The 19,691-nt window shown below is 41.1% G+C and overlaps 1 protein-coding gene across 11 annotated transcripts in view; it reads left to right on the top strand.

Moving 5' to 3' along the window:
• Positions 1-4,044: 4,044 nt before the first annotated feature.
• Positions 4,045-19,691, top strand: part of LOC115139960 (nuclear receptor corepressor 2) — a 129,386-nt gene continuing 113,739 nt past the window's right edge. For all 11 annotated transcript variants that reach the window (XM_065026612.1, XM_065026606.1, XM_065026605.1 and 8 more), the window contains exon 1: positions 4,045-4,226. The gene's annotated coding sequence lies outside the window, so the exon portion shown is untranslated. The remainder of the gene's footprint in view (positions 4,227-19,691) is intronic.

Here is a 19,691-nt window from a genome sequence, read left to right as displayed (position 1 = left end):
ATCTCCTTTCTCATCTCGCTCCTTTTATTTCTTTCTCCCTTAATCACTCCGAGTCCCGCTCTCTCATCCCCTTTCTGTCTCAGTCTATCTGAGAGGAAAGATAATTCTTCCAGAATGCTTGACCAGGCTCCGTTGTGACTATAATAAATGTCAGGACTGGCAGAATGAATTATGCCTGGGCCTGAAATGTACATCACAGTCCAAGCAAGAACCTGGCATGTAATTATACTGACACTATATATAGAAGCAGATGCCACAAAGAATCTATCACCACTATTTAAAAATCACATTTAAGATGAGCCACATTACTTCTTAGAATAAGGGACTTCATGATATGAGAATATATTAAACACTGCTTGAAATTGTTATTTGTATTGTAGTACTTTGGTTTGGCCTTGGCAAGAAGAGTACAGATAGCAACTGCTAGTTCCACACTATTTAAATGTGTTTACTTCCCAGCCCATTGAAACCATTCTAATACAATTGACAACATTCTCACCTCATTTAGATCAGAATTGTTCGAAGAAGTTATAATGCAACATGGGGATGGATATGTAGACGGTGAAAATGAAAACTGAGCATCAGTCATCAACGTCTCATTCACAATTGTTATGATACAGTAAATACTGCATTACAGATGCCATATCTTAATTTGACCCAGTTTCTCACAGCAGGAACATAATCCTGCAGCAACAGGAAATGTGGATTATAATTCATGGATATTTTTTGCAGGGGTTGCTACATTTTTTGTTAGGGAAAATCAAGTCTTACATTTTAAAGTGGAAATTACAAACTTTAGAAGCCTTTTTAAACCTTGTATACATTAGAAATTGGCATCCTGCAACAACAGGATAATCAAATTAAGATACTGCATCTGTATAGCACAAGACAATGGAACATAGCAGAAGTTCTGAACTGGCCATCCATTATAATGGGTGACAGTTTGGCTAGAGGAGATTTGATATCAAAGCTGATCTTCCATTGAGGGGGGTTAAATTAACCGAGTAAACTCCAGCTGCCAGCTTCTCTCCTGAGAACCCATTTATTTGATCAGGGTTTTCCTCTCTGCTCAAAGCTTTCATTCATCTGACATGTCATTCTCCCTTTCTTTTCCCAGGGATTTTCAGTTGTTCATCATTTATTTTATTTGCTTGATGACCGTCTTCGGTGCATCTATCCAGGGAGAAGCTTTGAAATCCATATTTCCAGGGTGTGGAGCTGGTGGAGTCATATTGAGAGGATGCTAGTCTTCAGATGTAACCCCTCCTCTACACTAGCTTTTACTTTTCTGATTCACTTGAAAATATAACAACAGAAATAAATTGGCTCCCTCCAAGGCAGGTTGTAAATGTCTTCTGTTGTCACTATTGTTTGTGCCAGTCTTTTAATAAACTCTGGTCTGGTTTTCTGATTATTAACAATTATAAAAAATAATTAAAAACAATTTTAAATCGTTGAGTACCTTTCAATGCCCAACCAGTCACCTCTTTGCTATTTATTATGCAAAATGTAGCGAATATTATGCTCATCAGGAAAGGTACAATAATAATGAAAACCATTTAAACCCTTTTAGACTGTCTCAACACCAGGTTAGCACTGCGGGTGGCGGAGTCCTGCTTCTGATTAAGCCCAGCTGTTGCCATCAAAACTGGCAACTGAAAACACTTTGTACTTTATCGTTGAGCTGATTAATTGAGCATTGCAAAGATGGAGTTAGATTAGTGAGAGACACGTCAGGGTACAGAAAGCCCAGCTGAAGTAAACAGAGCTCTTCCCTGCTCTGTGACGGGTGGATGGAGAGATAGATGGTGTTTGTGGTGGTGGTTAGAGGGGGTCTCCCAAACCACAAAGCAGAAAGAAAAACACAGGAAAGAAAAACAATCTCATCTGACATCACGGAGCAGCAGGCTAAAGCTGAAAGCTGACATTTAGGTCAGATAAAACCTGCTGCTCCCAATGTTACAATAACAAGTGAAGAGTTATTTTAACAAAACACAATGTATCCATTTTCAAATTGTTGATAAATTAGCTTTTATTTTTAAAAGAAATTATCAAAGAGATTGGTGTGTTTTGTCACTGTCTAATCATGTCATGGGGTTGTTCAATGACAGACATGTATTTGTTTAAACTCTATCACTTGATGATTTCATTTAAGAGAAACAAATAATCATGTTTTTTCTCTCAAAATGATATATATCTCCCTCACTCTCTGATAAATAAGTAGTACTGCAAGGTTTTAGTACTGCAAGGTTTTAAACAGTCAAATGTAACAAATAACTAAATTTTTTATAAAGAAAAGTACAAATTATATATATATTTTTTATTATTATTATTTTTTATTTCACCTTTATTTAACCAGGTAAGCCAGTTGAGGTACAAACATTCCATTCCAGCTAAACAATGGATATATAGAATTTTGCACAACAACAAAAAACTCATTTTCATATACATCTATAATCTATTAATAAGAAATCTGAGACCAGTAATATTTTACACACACATGAAAGTACCCAAAAGCAATCATTTCTGATGAAGAAACACAAATGTGAAAAACTGGTGGATGTACTGTAGCGTTTAGTTAGTTAGAGAGAATACTGTTACCAAACCACCAGTGCCTGTTTAAACTGGATGACATAATTCACATCTGAGAATGGAAATAGAAAAATAGATTACATTAGGCTTTAACGAATCCAGGATTAAGAGGTGAATAATATTTTCAGGGATTTATTTTCAGAGGGCAAACTCACTCTCTCACTGAGAAATGATCTAAATTTAAAGTCCCTCAATTGTAACTGACTTGTGTCTTTTAACTGTTAGATGTTAGATGGAGACTATGTAGTGGTGGGGGTTCATGCAGGGCCAGAGGTGAATGGTTTCAGACCATTAACAGGGCACTGGCCTTCACCTACATCATCTGCTAAGCCCACAGCATGGAATGCTGTGATCTCCCAAATACTATTTTTCAATGTTAGTCGCTGTATTCACAGCTTGTTCCCTCGCTGGGCATCAAACTGCACAGATGTAGAGGTCCTGAAGTGCCACAGCATGAGAAGGAATGGCCCATTATGCAATCTCCACAGGTTATGGATATTTGAAAAAATGTGTGTCTGAGAGAGAGAGAGAGAGTCTTTTGGAACATTTGTGAGTGTAATGTTTACTGTACATTTTTTATTGTTAATTTCACTTTAGTTTATTATCTATTTAACTTGCTTTGGCAATGTTAACATGTTTCCCATGCCAATAAAGCCCTTTAAATTGAAATTGAGAGAGAAAGGGGGGGGGGGGTATATTTTAATTTATCTCTAAATGCATAGCCTACATTTCTCAAATGGAAAAGCTCACCTCTGCCCATGGTTGTTTACCTTCTCTGTTTACCCTCCTCTTTCTTATTTTTCTTTTTTGACTTGCTAGGCTACAAGCAATATAGGATAAGTGAAAGGTTGCCCCACAACAATGGTGGGGTGGAAGGGTAGCCTAGTGGTTAGAGCAAGTTCAAATCCCTGAGCTGACAAGGTACAAATCTGTCGTTCTGCCCCTGAACTCACTGTTCCTAGGCCGTCATTGAAAATAAGAATTTGTTCTTAACTAACTTGCCTACTAGTAAAATAAATACAATTAATTTACTACAAATTATTAGCTATGTGTCAGTCTAACTAATCGGAGGGTGAGACTCTTTCACACTGTTGGTCTTTTCAAAATAGCAGCATCAGATTAAATTGAAAATCTGTGCTCTTTGTTTATTTTCTAGTTTCAAGTGTCTAGTTGTTTAATGTCAAGTGCACAAGTACAGGGAAATGCCTCTCTTGCAATCTCTAAACCCAACAATGCAGTAATCAATAACAATGTAATACTAACAAGAACATAAGGTAGAACAAAAACACACGAGAAATCATAATAAAAAATAAGATATTAGGCACAAGAAATAGGTCAAAGGCTTACTTGGCTGATTGAACGAGAGGGTTTGAGAGGAGAGAGCAAGAGTGCGCGAGAACATGCGACCTATCAAAAGACCTGAATCAAGAGAGGCGTTTCAGCACCATTCTCGGGGAGAGTATTTTTTATAGTCTATGGAGTAGACGCGACATTTGCCGCAAGTAGAAAGGAGTGGAGCGATTGAGAACGAAAACGCTTCTTTCATGTGGATTACTTCTGGAAAAAATAAACCCCTACCAAAAGCGGAAACTAGCTAATACATTAGGAACAACATCAAAGACTGGAATTATACGGTAAAATGGTCACCTTATTTGTTAGCTATTTTACCCGTACTGCTGCTAAGGTTGACACGCTCCAGCTAGCTAGACAAACCAGTAGCTATCATTTGTTAGCTAGCTAACACCGCGCTAAACAATGTTAGCTAGCTAACAGCTAACTAGCCAGCTAACTAGCTAGCTAGTTGACCGTATCATATAAATAATGTTCGATCGCTAACAAGCATACATAATTTGATATACTTGATGGTATAGCGAACCTTTCTAGAAAACTAATGCAAACTCGGATTATTTCAATTGATGACTAGTTAGACCTTGTCATAAAAAAACAAACCATTAGCTAGGTAGCATAGTTAGCAGGGTACCTAAAGTAGTTAACTAGCTAGTAAGCGTTTGTCACCAACCAGGCATCTTCTGAAATGCCCGTGTTTTAGTAATGCATTTAATCCATTTGGCTGACTACCTAGATAGTGGGCACTGGGAACAATTAATCAGTTACTCCTATGGCCAGATTCATTGATTTGTGATACGTTTATCAACACTTGCGCGGTGATTCACGTTGGTTGTTGTTGACGTTAGGGGTCCTGACTGCCGAATTAATTTAGAAGCGTACTGCGGCGACGATTTGGCGTGCTTTTACACAAACAGTTTTGTTGGCATATTATTCGAAATGTATAAGTAAGGTAGGTCGGTAACTACCTATAGAACATGTTTGCCTGTCAAATTATTTGTTTGCCTACTTTTCTATGACCTGTCTGAAAGTTGGGCAGAAGTGAAAGTTGTACTGCACAGATACATTCATAAAGAAATGAACAAAGGCTTATTTCATGCAACGATAGAGGTAGGGAGAATACTTAACCCAAAACATGACTCACCTCAGTCAACCTACAAATCCCTACTACTACTAACTACGATCATGGTCAGAAAACAACACTTGCTTTGAAGGGGGACAAAAGGTCAATCAGTGCTCTCTGTAGGATCATTTATTGAATTACAATTAGGAATTGAAACAATGTGTTCATTGAGCAAACTCATATTTTAGAGTTAAAAGGGTTAGTCTACTATAAGGGGTCTATCAGGGGCCTACATGAATATGAGTCTCTTAGAAATAGTCTACCATTGTTCGCTCTACAGGTAGGTTAACTGTCCCCCAAAAATGAAACACTTCAGTACATGAGGAATACAAATTATGTTGAAAGCAGGTGCTTCCACACAGGTGTAGTTCCCTAGTTAAGTAATTAACATCCTGTTATGCTTAGGGTCATGTATAAAAAAGTAAACTTGCTCATTATTTTGGCTACCATAGCTAGAGGAGATCTGTGACTTTGAAAGAGGGGTTTCAAAGGAACATAGGGGGTTTTAAAGGGTGTGTGATTGTGTCTGTCATCAAATCTCAACCCAATTGAAAACTTATGGGAGACTGGAGCGGTGCCTGAGAGCGTTTTCCAACAACAAAACACTAAATTATGGATTTCTCGTGGAACAATGGTGTTGCATCCCTCTGATAAGCGTTCCAGACACGTAGAATCTATGCCAAGGCACTTTGAAGCTGTTCTGGTGGCTCGTGGCGGCCCAATGCCCTATTAAGATACTTTATGTTGGTGTTTCCTTTATTTTGGCAGCTACCTATACATATCAAGAATATTGCTGAACATAAGTCTTATTGGACTGACTCGATAGACTGGATCATGCTTTGCCTAATACCATAGTTTGATTGATGAATATAAACAGAGTGAAATTGCACTGTCAACATAATTTGAGAGAGCATGAAATTGGGGTAAGATCTTTATTTCTGTATTGGCCCTTTTGAGGAACAGACCATAGTTAATAAGGTCAATTGCATGAATTCTGTTGTAGTATTAAATGCCAGAGCCCAGGCCAAGTGTTTAATTACAATAATAAAAGGGAAATTGGCTCCAAATGCCATTCGGCGTATATTTGAATAATATGAAATGCTGCTGGTGGTTATTGAACAAGGCCAAGCTGCTCTGATTGGCATTTTGAGTAAAATGCATGGCATAGATTAAATTGTTTTACAATCCAATATCAAATGATGTTCACTGCAAGAGTGGGTAGAGAACAGTTTGTCAAAGATTATATATTTTACTTTGTTAAAAAGCTATGCTTTAAGTTAGTTTTGGCTACAATACGGCTACAATCTGCCTTGAAGGTTTCCTCTGATTTGATTATATCATGCATCATCGTACATCAAGCATATTACAAACACTTCCTGTAAATTATTCCTATGAAGCCACAACAGTGATCTATGAAGCAGCTGAAATAGCCTATTTATTTTGTGTGATTGATGCATTATTGAATGCTTCCCTGCTTAAGACTGATAAGGAACTGAGGAGGTGGGATAATCTCTTTATTGTAAGCCTTGATCAGTGATGTGTGTTGTTGGTCTTTAAATCTTGTAGAGAGGATTTCTGTGTCTGAATATGTTGTCTGAATGAAATTCCACCTTGAAGTGCAGTCCAGTCGGACTCCTCTATTAAACAGGATCATCTGCTCCAATCAGGGATTGAGATCACCAAATCGGCTGATAATCCATGGTAGTGGGAGAAGAGGTGGTTTAGCCTCCTTTAAGTCCAGCCTCAGAGCAGTCACGGTACCCTGCCTGTCATCTGGACTCAGTTAGTCCAGTGGTTTGGATGGGGACGGGATAACTGTTTGTGTGACAACCCCCACCCCCCCCCTTGTCTAACTGGGTAATGGGGGCAGAGATTATCCCGTGCTCAGTGTGAGGCCGGAGGGAGACCGTGGCAGACAGTTTTACTACTAGTCCCAGTGTTGCTAGCATTATGAAACCCGTAATGGAACAAGATGAGAGGGAATAGCTAGTAGGCTATACAAGTCTGTTGTACACTTTGAGAGGGGAGGAAATCTTCAGATCACTGTGCGAAACCTTTTCAGATGTAAATTTGCAATTCCTCAGTTTGCATAGGCCTATGTTGAATACCGGTATGTCAATTTCCCTAAGTCACACCACAAGAACTAAACCAGAACACCACTGGAATGTACCTTAAGTCAAGAGCTTTTACGTCCTGCTTTTGAAATATTCCTGAAATAGCAGCAGTCATTGTTTAGAGGAAAAGCAATGGAGAAAGGGAGAGGTGGGGGGAGGGGGGGTTAGTATACAGTAAGTTCTACATGATGTCACAGCAGGGCAGACAATACAGGTCCTTTTCCAAACCGCTATGTGTTGGAGCTGTGTGCTGCCTGGGAGGGGACTGACTGACTGCCTCTGGTGTGGGCTGGGACGATCCACTCTGCTGTTACTGTGAATAGGGCTGCATTGAGGAGTTTCGGACGTGTGTTCTGAATCCTCAACCTGTGGTGATATCAAATATTAGCAATCGTGATATTGCTGTGCAACAAAGATGTTCTATTTTCTACAGAGATTGCAAAAATCATTATGACGAAGTAGTGCACATCGGTTATGAATGTTTCAACCTCTGTGTTGAGAAATTGTGTTTTTAACTTCAGTTAATGTTTCAGAGAGCACCAAGCCATGAGCCTTGTGGTCTGTATTGTCCAATCACAGAGCAGATACAAGTGTCCCTTGCCCAAGCAAGGGAGAGTGATGATTGGCGAGACAACTTCCTTGGTGGAAATCTTAAAGTTGAGCTTAATAACAACCAACCTGAAACTATTAATGTACCTAGTAAGCTTATGAATCTGGACTGCAGCCCTTATGTGCCATCGTGTGTTCGCTAACAGATCACGTGAGTTGTATCTGCTCTGTGATTGGACGATACAGGCCGCAATGCTGTATGGGATTTTATTTATTTTACCTTTATTTAACTAGGCAAGTCAGTTAAGAACAAATTCTTATTTCCAATGACAGCCTAGGAACAGTGGGTTAACTGCCTGTTCAGGGGCAGAACGACAGATTTGTACCATGTCAGCTTGGGGGTTTGAACTTGCAACCTTCCGGTTACTAGTCCAACGCTCGGACCACTAGTCTACCCTGCCGGATGAGTAGTTTGTTTGTCAACTCTGGTATGTGCAGTGTTGTATCCTGTATCAGTTTTTTAAATGCAATTTCATATCTTTTGATTTAATGGTTCACTGGGGATTTTTGTACCTTTTCGATGTTTGGAACCACAAGACCAGCATGTTGAAATTTAGTGGGTGTGTCAGTTCCGGGAACCATAAATGCGGAAAGAGGGGCGCGGCCCATTGGAGCCCAATGAGGAACACAGTCCAGGGGGCCAGCTGTGATGAGTAGCCTTCAAGTCAGGTGATGTCCCTTCCCTTTTCCGTTATTGCTCTTTACAAATCCAGAAACGGAATCCATTCAATTTTTATTTGACTGAGCTCAATTGTTAAGTGGGTTTGTTGCTCTCTTAGGGGAATAGGCTATTAGCCTAGGTTAGTTGTTGTAATTAACTAGCCTATATGACTACAACCTTTCGGTGTGTGTGACTGTTATAGTTCTGAGGAAATGGTGGGTAACTGGGTTTATATACGATGTATAAACATGTGTGTTTTGCTTATAAGAGTCCTTTCTGCATGATGAGTAGCTCGTTCAGAGCCTAGCAGCATTATCTGCCTAGTGTTGCTCATTCTGAGCCACACTGGAAGCACTGCTGGGAATAACAGACAGTCTAATTAGCAATTACTGAAGGTTATTAAGCTTGCTCTTCAGATCCATTCACAAAGACTGCACCTGTGATTCTCGGGAATATATATATATATATACAGTGGGGCAAAAAAGTATTTAGTCAGCCACCAATTGTGCAAATTCTCCCACTTAAAAAGATGAGAGGCCTGTAATTTTCATAATAGGTACACTTCAACTATGACAGACAAAATGAGAAAATGAAAATCACATTGTAGGATTTTTAATGAATTTATTTGCAAATTATGGTGGAAAATAAGTATTTGGTCACCTACAAACAAGCAAGATTTCTGGCTCTCACAGACCTGTAACTTCTTCTTTAAGAGTCTCCTCTGTCCTCCACTCGTTACCTGTATTAATGGCACCTGTTTGAACTTATCAGAATAAAATACACCTGTCCACAACCTCAACAGTCACACTACAAACTCCACTATGGCCAAGACCAAAGAGCTGTCAAAGGACACCAGAAACAAAATTGTAGACCTGCACCAGGCTGGGAAGACTGAATCTGTAATAGGCAAGCAGCTTGGTTTGAAGAAATCAACTGTGGGAGCAATTATTAGGAAATGGAAGACATACAAGACCACTGATAATCTCCCTCGATCTGGGGCTCCACGCAAGATCTCACCCTGTGGGGTCAAAAGGATCACAAGAACGATGAGCAAAAATCCCAGAACCACACGGGGGGACCGAGTGAATGACCTGCAGAGAGCTGGGACCAAAGTAACTAAGCCTACCATCAGTAACACACTACGCCGCCAGGGACTCAAATCCTGCAGTGCCAGACATGTCCCCTTGCTTAAGACAGTACATGTCCAGACCCGTCTGAAGTTTGCTAGAGAGCATTTGGATGATCCAGAAGAAGATTGGGAGAATGTCATACGGTCAGATGAAACCAAAATATAACTTTTTGGTAAAAACTCAACTCGTTGTGTTTGGAAGACAAAGAATGCTGAATTGCATCCAAAGAACACCATACCTACTGTGAAGCATGGGGGTGGAAACATGCTTTGGGGTTGTTTTTCTGCAAATGGACCAGGTCGACTGATCCGTGTAAAGGAAAGAATGAATGGGGCCATGTATCGTGAGATTTTGAATGAAAACCTCCTTCCATCAGCAAGGGCATTGAAGATGAACGTGGCTGGGTCTTTCAGCATGACAATGATGCCAAACACACCGCCCGGGCAACGAAGGAGTGGCTTCGTAAGAAGCATTTCAAGGTCCTGGAGTGACCTAGCCAGTCTCCAGATCTCAACCCCATAGAAAATCTTTGGAGGGAGTTGAAAGTCCGTGTTGCCCAGCAACAGCCCCAAAACATCACTCCTCTAGAGGAGATCTGCATGGAGGAATGGGCCAAAATACCAGCAACAGTGTGTGAAAACCTTGTGAAGACTTACAGAAAACGTTTCACCTCTGTCATTGCCAACAAAGGGTATATAACAAAGTATTGAGAAACTTTTGTTATTGACCAAATACTTATTTTCCACCATAATTTGCAAATAAATGTATTAAAAATCCTACTATGTGATTTTCTGGATTTTTTTTCTAATTTTGTCTGTCATAGTTGAAGTGTACCTATGATGAAAATGACAGGCCTCTCTCATCTTTTTAAGTGGGAGAATTTGTACAATTGGTGGCTGACTAAATACTTTTTTGCCCCACTGTATATGGCATGTATCTTTCCTGCAGACTTTCCCTATAATGCCAATCCAGATTGGCCGCATTGCAACATAAACATAATGTCATAGAAGTGGCGTGAGGGTGGTATGTCCTGGCACACCTTTGTAAACACTTGAGTTGACATGCAGAACACAGAGGGAAATATGAAGCAGTCACAGTGAAACAGCCTCCCAGGCCTATTCCCTCTTCCCATCCTTCTTTCTCACTGAATGAGTAACAACAGCTGTCTGGCATTTCTTGCTCACTGGTTTCCTGGTGGATTCCGTGCAAGGCGCATGTTCTGGTTGACTCAATCGGTCCGACAGAGTGGCATGATCCACTGCAGCTGGCTCAGAGAGAAGCCTCTTAATGAATCTCACAATCAAAGTGGCATTAAGTTGGACACAGCCGCTTTGCTCCTGGCCTGATGTTGTGCAGATACCTGTTTTCCAGTTGACTGAGATTTGCACAATGGAAAGACCTTGGTTTGTGTTACGACGGACATGTGAGAAGAGAGTCTGCCCGGTTACTGCAAAGACAAAGCACACCACAGTAGCAGTGTTTGTGGTTTGCTAGAAGAAGCTCTTGAGGTTACTGAAATCTCATTTTCTGGTCTGCTGTTATTGAAAAGTTTGTCTGTCACTGTGGTAACAAAATATATCTGCACCTAGCTTAATTGTATTTGTACTTTACTCTGCAGTAAAAAAAAAAAAAATGGAATACTTTTTCTACATCAACTGAGCAACAACCGATCCAGTAACCTGCAGTCACAAATGCTTCAATTCCAATGCCTATTACTTAGTGAAGGCTATGGTGATCAGTGTACACACACACACACACACACACACATACAGCTGTCTCTAACATATTTTGGACACAGTTGTGGAACTCATTACACAAAGAGTGGAGGGGTCTAGAGGGTGGATGGGGGTTGCTCCTGAGGCTGGCCCAGGGGTTAATGGGGTCTGGCGGCGAGACTGATCCTAGGCCTGTCACTGTGTGGAGCTCAACAGGGCCAGAGCAGGATTTATGGAGGGGAGTTTCATTCGAGCAGACTGGGCAGAGGGCTCTCTTTGTTTGGTGGGAGAGGTCTTCAGCTGGTCCTCAATGGACAACTATTTAAATGGTGAAATGCTTGTAAAGATAGGCTACAGATATTAGGCAAATGTCACAACTTGCTCTCATCCCACTTTGTAAACAATAGAATCCAGATCGATGGCAAAACAAGTTTCCTTCAGTTGCATAAGGGAAGTGGATTCTCCTCTTGGTCACTTCATTCATTACAGTAGAGAAGTAGGCTACACTAACACTCAAAATTGGCACAACAAGTAAGGAGGGATTTTCTGACGACACAATTTATTTTGCCTACAATTTGGTCAAGTAAAGCAGAAACGTACCAGGTTTGTTTTAACTTCCTAATCCATTAGTCTATCTTGCAATTGTTTGTTCTCTCATTACTATAATAGCTGTTAGGGTGTTGTTGGGTAGTTTTACAAAATAAGTATTATAATGGATATTGGGAATTTTGTGCACATGATTATGATTCAATTATTTTTTGTAATGATTCTTTTTGTATATTTTCAACTGCCAGCATGCATTTTTCTCATGTCAGTCTGTTATGTGCAAGGTTCTACGTTGTCTACATGACGGGTTAGTTTTCCTGTCTGTGAAGATGAAGGGTACGTTGATCCTGCTGATTTGATTGGATGAAGTGTACCTGTATTTCTCCGTCCACTCGCTTCATAATTTCACCCGTTCATTTTTCCTTGCATATTCGGTCTGATCATTTAGATTGCTGCTGCCTGCTACTATGATAAATCACATGACGAGGATGTTTGCTATCAATGTGCAGCTTTTTCTGCAGTGAAAACGTGTAGGGAGGTATGTTGCCAACATCTACATGGGATCAGAAAAAAAGCTGTTTTAATATGCCTGAGTATCATCCGATCCGACTATCAGCTGATTTACTGATACGATTACCAATACGATTATAGCCATGTCTGCCTGTATCTGACAATTTGATCTGCTTTTGTGCTCTCCATTCTTTCCACAATCTACATGGTTCTCTTGCATTATGTTGATAGTATAACTACGACATATGCATTGACATTTATTTGACTATGGCAAATGGGGGAATAGGACATTTGGCATGTCGCCCTGCAGTCAAATTCAAATATGCTATTCAAATAACACGATGTTGTCTCTATCGACGTTGGCTGTCAAACATCGTTGATTGGCGACGCAATCGTAAAACCGGCAAACCCTAAAATGTTGGCTTCCTTTTGAGTGGTAATACCCGAAGACAGACACATTTAACCCTTTTCCCATTGTAGAGACCAACTAAACAGACCTCTATCTCAGGCCATTTCCTCACATAGCATGGGGTTGTAGTATCACTCCTCTTTTCATTTTCCACACCGTTTCCTGTTGTAATGCCATGCTAACAAGTCAACGTCTGCCACTCAAGCAGTGGGGACGAGGAGTGTGTGAAAGCTTTGTTCAACATGTGAATATGAAACGATGGGACACAGAGGTAGTCTAGCAGTGTGTGAACGCTTTGTTCAACATGTGAATATGAAACGATGGGACACAGAGGTAGTCCAGCAGTGTGTAGCCTAGAGCCCCATGGATTTACTTGGGCCTCTTCATAACTGACTGTCACCTGGGTAGGCCCATGTAATCTTTGTTGCTTTCGTTCATGGACATCCACCACTCCATGTGCCTTGTAATTCATGGTTTCCGTTACTGCATGTGCCATGTTATTGATGTTGGAGCTGTCCTCAATCTGTACCATAACACCTCGTCATAAAGCAGATATTTCCCCCACACAAACCTTTCAAAGCCTTGTTTAAGACCGACAAGTTTCCTATTCGTTCCTGTGACATATCATGCAAGTTAGGGCCAGAAGCTAGGTTTCCATCCAATTGGGGGCCAGATTTTCATGCGTATTTTCAAAAATCTATTAAAAACAATGTGCGCATTGTCCTACCAGAGATGTTTCCATCAAATTGACTTGTTCAAATCAAATTTTATTTGTCACATACACATGGTTAGCAGATGTTAATGCGAGTGTAGCGAAATGCTTGCGCTTCTAGTTCCGAAAATGCAGTAATAACCAACAAGTAATCTAACTAACAATTCCAAAACTACTGTCTTATACACAGTGTAAGGGGATAAAGAATATGTACATAAGGATATATGAATGAGTGATGGTACAGAGCAGCATAGGCAAGATACAGTAGATGGTATTGAGTGCAGTATATACATATGAGATGAGTATGTAAACAAAGTGGCATAGTTAAAGTGGCTAGTGATACATGTATTACGTAAGGATGCAGTAGATGATATAGAGTACAGTATATACGTATGCATATGAGATTAATAATGTAGGGTATGTAACATTATATTAGGTAGCATTGTTTAAAGTGGCTAGTGATATATTTTACATCATTTCCCATCAATTCCCATTATTAAAGTGGCTGGAGTTGAGTCAGTGTCAGTGTGTTGGCAGCAGCCACTCAATGTTAGTGGTGGCTGTTTAACAGTCTGATGGCCTTGAGATAGAAGCTGTTTTTCAGTCTCTCGGTCCCAGCTTTGATGCACCTGTACTGACCTCGCCTTCTGGATGATAGCGGGGTGAACAGGCAGTGGCTCGGGTGGTTGATGTCCTTGATGATCTTTATGGCCTTCCTGTAACATCGGGTGGTGTAGGTGTCCTGGAGGGCAGGTAGTTTGCCCCCGGTGATGCGTTGTGCAGACCTCACTACCCTCTGGAGAGCCTTACGGTTGTGGGCGGAGCAGTTGCCGTACCAGGCGGTGATACAGCCCGCCAGGATGCTCTCGATTGTGCATCTGTAGACGTTTGTGAGTGCTTTTGGTGACAAGCCGAATGTCTTCAGCCTCCTGAGGTTGAAGAGGCGCTGCTGCGCCTTCTTCACGATGCTGTCTGTGTGAGTGGACCAATTCAGTTTGTCTGTGATGTGTATGCCGAGGAACTTAAAACTTACTACCCTCTCCACTACTGTTCCATCGATGTGGATAGGGGGGTGTTCCCTCTGCTGTTTCCTGAAGTCCACAATCATCTCCTTAGTTTTGTTGACGTTGAGTGTGAGGTTATTTTCCTGACACCACACTCCGAGGGCCCTCACCTCCTCCCTGTAGGCCGTCTCGTCGTTGTGCATGATGACATGGGGCACATAAATAACTTTTGCAGTTAAATTCCCATGTACTGAATAAAAAGGGAAATGGATTTCCATCACATTTCTATGGTTTTTGTCACGTAAAATGTTGTTTTATATCGTGATTGTGCCCACTCAGGTCCAGGTACCTGCACAGATAGTGTGGGTAAAGCCTAAATCAGATTGTTATGGACAAAATAGTGAGATTATTTTTATTTGGCAAACTGCATCCATCATCATGTCACCAGAATAAGACCCTGGATCTTTATTGGAAAAGAGCATAAAGCTCATCACCGTGCACTTTCACCACCCTGTGAAGTTCATCGTTTATTTCATCTGTAGCCCAATAAACCGCATGCTTTCCCAGGTAGTAGTTGGAGGACAACAAACATATCGCGTGACTCCAAGTGTACTTCTATATGGTGATTATATCAATAGTTGCTCATAAGTGTTTCCACAGCCATTTCTTGCATAATTCATGTTACAGACACAAAAAGATCCCACTTTGTCTAGCGTTTTTTGTTTTTGGAAACGTTGCTGACAAATTTGCTGTTTTCATCAAGCCTGTTTTTATCCGACATGTACTTTACTCATATAAAACGGTTGGATGGAAACCTGGTTAGTATCAGAGATGTGTTTTGAAGACATAATCCTCTGTGAACGTAATCAAACCCTCAGTGTTTAATAAGCCTGTTTTCAGAACCGAGCCACAGACTTCATCACATTCTTCCAATGTAAGACATATTCAGACCTCAATTGAATCAATCCGATGAAAGTATAATCTGAAATGATCAATTTGTTAACACAGACATGCCTCGCTCACTGTAAATCTACTGGTTTGTTGTGGCTCATTGTTTTTCATTTGTTTTTTTGATTTAGTATGACCACCTAGGCTAATTTATTGGGAAACATTTTGTATACTTTTTTTGTTGAAGACGTCCTACACACAGACAGCCATAATCAAATGTACAGAGAGGATGAACAGAGATTAGAAATGGCTCTGTGGCATGTGATGCAGCATTTTAGGACAACTATTGTTTGTGTGTGGACTACGTTTGGTGGTGGGGCTCTAAATTTAAAACATGTAATTGGTAGCATTGGTGCGCCCCACTTTAAGTTAAACATCTATTGAAATATAGCCTATATGAATTCTAACTACCTCCCAAGCACACGTTGTGCTCTAGAAACTAATATGTAACCCTGTAAATATATATTTTTGTTTTTGTTGCATATAATATATTGGTAAAGTTACCAGGTTGTTAGCTAGCTAGCTAATAAGGTAACAAACATGACTGAACAAAATGTTAAACAAATGGTTAAGGGCCCACGAATAGTTTTAGAACGGCCCGCAAGAATATTTCATTGCATATGCAACCAAATTGGTCACACTTCAGAGCCCTGGGGTAGGGAGAGGGTTAGGCGTATTTTTTAACTGTGTGATTAGCTTGAGTTTATATGCATGTGTATTTTTGAATGCTTATGTGTAGGATCTCTTGAGTATGAGAATATGCTTGAGAGTGATTAGGCTGTCTGTATGTTTGTTTTCCAGTGTATATTCAGCTTGTGTATATTATGTGAGGTATGGGGAGGGTGTGTCTGTGGAGGGCTGGACGTGGTGAACTCTCAGGGAGATTCTCAATTGGCTTTGCTAACTCCTCCATCCTCTCCTTGCCTCCTTTTCGAAATACAGTACCAGTCAAAAGTTTGCACACACACTCATTCCAGCGTTTTTCTTTATTTGACTATTTTCTACATTGTTCATAGTTTTGATGTCTTCATTATTATTCTACAAACACATGGAATCATGTAGTAACCAAAAAAAGTGTTAAACAAATCAAAATATATTTGAGATTCTTCAAAGTAGCCACACTTATCCTTGATGACAGCTTTGCACACTCTCCACCCACCTGGAGCAATGGGCCATACAAAACGGGCTTTCTCATTGTGGGAGAAGTGGCCATCAGATCCTAACATGTGTGTCTGATCAATGATACTCCCTGGCCTGTGATGGATCCGAGAGGAAGTCTGGGCTACTTTAGCTCTGCCTTCTCTCACCATCAAATCATCACATCTGTTTTTTTAAAGCTAAACTTGCTTTTTGCCGTGTACATCTGGTGGCAGAGCATCAGAAACACAGGACATCTTTTTGTTAATAACAGACATGCCCCTCCCCATCGCAGCAACAACTTTGTCAATATGACAATATGAGTTTGGAAACGCTGCCCTAGGGAGAGTTGACTTATTATATTGAGAGGTAGATATAGTATGTGGGGGGATCTTCCGACAGTTCGGGGTGAATGTATTTTGGTCTGAGTGTTGTTATACATCAGTGTGTCTCTGTTCTAGGTTAAATAAAGGTTAGACATACACACACCACACTGACCAAAAAGTTATTTTGTTGGCATTTACGTATGTCCCCATTACCAGTAAAACATCATCAAACCCTATTTCTTTCACTTGCTGTGCTGTTCTGTTGTTCAGTCATTTCCTTCTCAACCAGGATTTCATCATACATGTCAAGCAGTGAAGTTCCAGCTCTGTTTGTCTGTGGCCTCTTCCTCGGTGCGTACTGTCACCGTGTCCATTTCCATCTTGTCCAAGCTGTGTATGTAACATTTCACGTGAACCCTGTTTCTTGTCTGCATCGAAGTAGCGGTCCTTGTACCTAGCATCAAGCATGGTGGCGACACACCAAATCGCTTGTTCAAATCAAAATCAAATCAAATCAAATGTATTTATATAGCCCTTCGTACATCAGCTGATATCTCAAAGTGCTGTACAGAAACCCAGCCTAAAACCCCAAACAGCAAGCAATGCAGGTATAGAAGCACGGTGGCTAGGAAAAACTCCCTAGAAAGGCCAAATGTTTAAATGTTCATAAATGACCAGCATCGAATAATAATAATAAGGCAGAACAGTTGAAACTGGAGCAGCAGCACGGCCAGGTGGACTGGGGACAGCAAGGAGTCATCATGTCAGGTAGTCCTGGGGCATGGTCCTAGGGCGCAGGTCCTCCGAGAGAGAGAAAGAAAGAGAAGGAGAGAATTAGAGAACGCACACTTAGATTCACACAGGACACCGAATAGGACAAGAGAAGTACTCCAGATATAACAAACTGACCCTAGCCCCCCGACACAAACTACTGCAGCATAAATACTGGAGGCTGAGACAGGAGGGGTCAGGAGACACTGTGGCCCCATCCGAGGACACCTTCCGGACAGGGCCAAACAGGAAGGATACTCACAGCCTCGAGTACTTTTGTAAGTTTAACAGCAGTGACACCCATATCAGTGACGCCATAGCAAGTAGCTCATGGATGTTTTTCAACAATACTGTGTAACTCCGGTAGGGCAACATCTGACAAATAGTGACTACTTGTTAGTGTGTACTGGTGCTCGACCAATCGGCAAAAGCCAACATCATCCACGACAGAGAACGGTTGATTGTCAAGGGCAATGAATTCCATTATCTTGGCGTTAATGGATTTCGCCTTTGAGTTGTCTCATGACGTCATTACGTTATAGGTATGCACGTCATCTACCTACGTTATATAGGTATGCACGTCATCTACCTACGTTATATAGGTATGCACGTCATCTACCTACGTTATATAGGTATGCACGTCATCTACCTACGTTATATAGGTATGCACGTCATCTACCTACGTTATATAGGTATGCACTACATCTACCTACGTTATATAGGTTTGCACGTCAGCTTTGACATTGGTTTTGCACATCGGTGTTAAACTAGACATCGGGCCGACACCATTGTTGGCATTTTTAACTAATATCGTCCAATTCCGATATGCTCACCGATATATTGTGCATCCCTAATAAAAATGGACGTTACACACAGCATATCACATTTAACAAACCAAACATTCAAATACCGTTATAGAAGGTAAAGTAAAAACACAAACCGGCCTGTGCTTCAATACTGGTATATAGTAAAATACGGTATGCCGCCCAGCCCTATGATGGGTCTCGGCACTTCTACTGTGGAATGCCTGGACCGCCATGGTTACTGGGATTCATAGTTGGCTGTTGAGGCAGAGTGTGAAGGCCCAGCTATGGTCATGGGAGCCTGGAGGGCCTTATGTAATCTACACCGTGTGTCTGAGATGGACGGCGGGCGCGGGAACAGGCAGTAAAGTAACTCTGCTCTGCATTCAGGATACAGCTGGGAAAGCACATCTGGAGGTACAGGCTAGCCAATCACTGGCACAATTCTTTGTCTTTCAGATATGTCAAACATTGTCAACAGTTTTGTGGGATGTAATTAGTCCTGTTTGTAGTATTAGTGGTTGTAGTCATTTTCCATAGTCATAGGTACTTTTTAATATTCTCATCATCTTTGGGCAACAAGATCAAACAAAGGAACAGGATCCTTGATGTGTGTCATTGCCAGGAGAAAGTATAGCCAGTCTGTGCTGTCAGAATGTTGAATGTTGAGCATCCTGGTCGCTCCATGGAGCCGAATTAGATCATTCATTTAGGACAGTCCTGGATTGCTTCATTGACTTAGCATATTGTTCAACATGCCAGTAAAATGAGAAAATGACCATGCAGTAGGCTATGTTTGCTGAATTCTGAAATGTGAAAGCGGATTACTGAGATCGAGCTTAGCTGTGGCGACCGCTGAGATCCTTGTGTGAATATGTATCTTCTGTCAGATGCAAAATGAGAGGTGTGATAGCCTGTCTTAGGGAGGTGTTTCTGCCACTCTCTCTCTGACGCAGTATGGCTGTTGTTATGGGTGGGTGTGTGGTAGATGTTGACACTTAGATGGCAGCCTCCTGTTTGCCGGTTATATGCTTTGGGGTGACAGCAGATTCATATCCTGTCAGAGGTGAGCAGGGGCTGATTTGGGATGTTGCAGGTGATGGAACTGCCAGTATGAGTGCGGTCTTAGTACCAGCATTGGTTTGTGGTGGTAAATAGGCAGCTATGGGGTGGGAGCCACAAAAAATCTGAACTCATCATGCTGGCCCCTAGCCTTTTGGGGGCCTGTCATGCC

Source organism: Oncorhynchus nerka, linkage group LG13 (assembly GCF_034236695.1).
Source record: "Oncorhynchus nerka isolate Pitt River linkage group LG13, Oner_Uvic_2.0, whole genome shotgun sequence".
Lineage (NCBI taxonomy): Eukaryota > Metazoa > Chordata > Actinopteri > Salmoniformes > Salmonidae > Oncorhynchus > Oncorhynchus nerka.
This window is presented reverse-complemented; position numbering and strand designations above follow the sequence as displayed.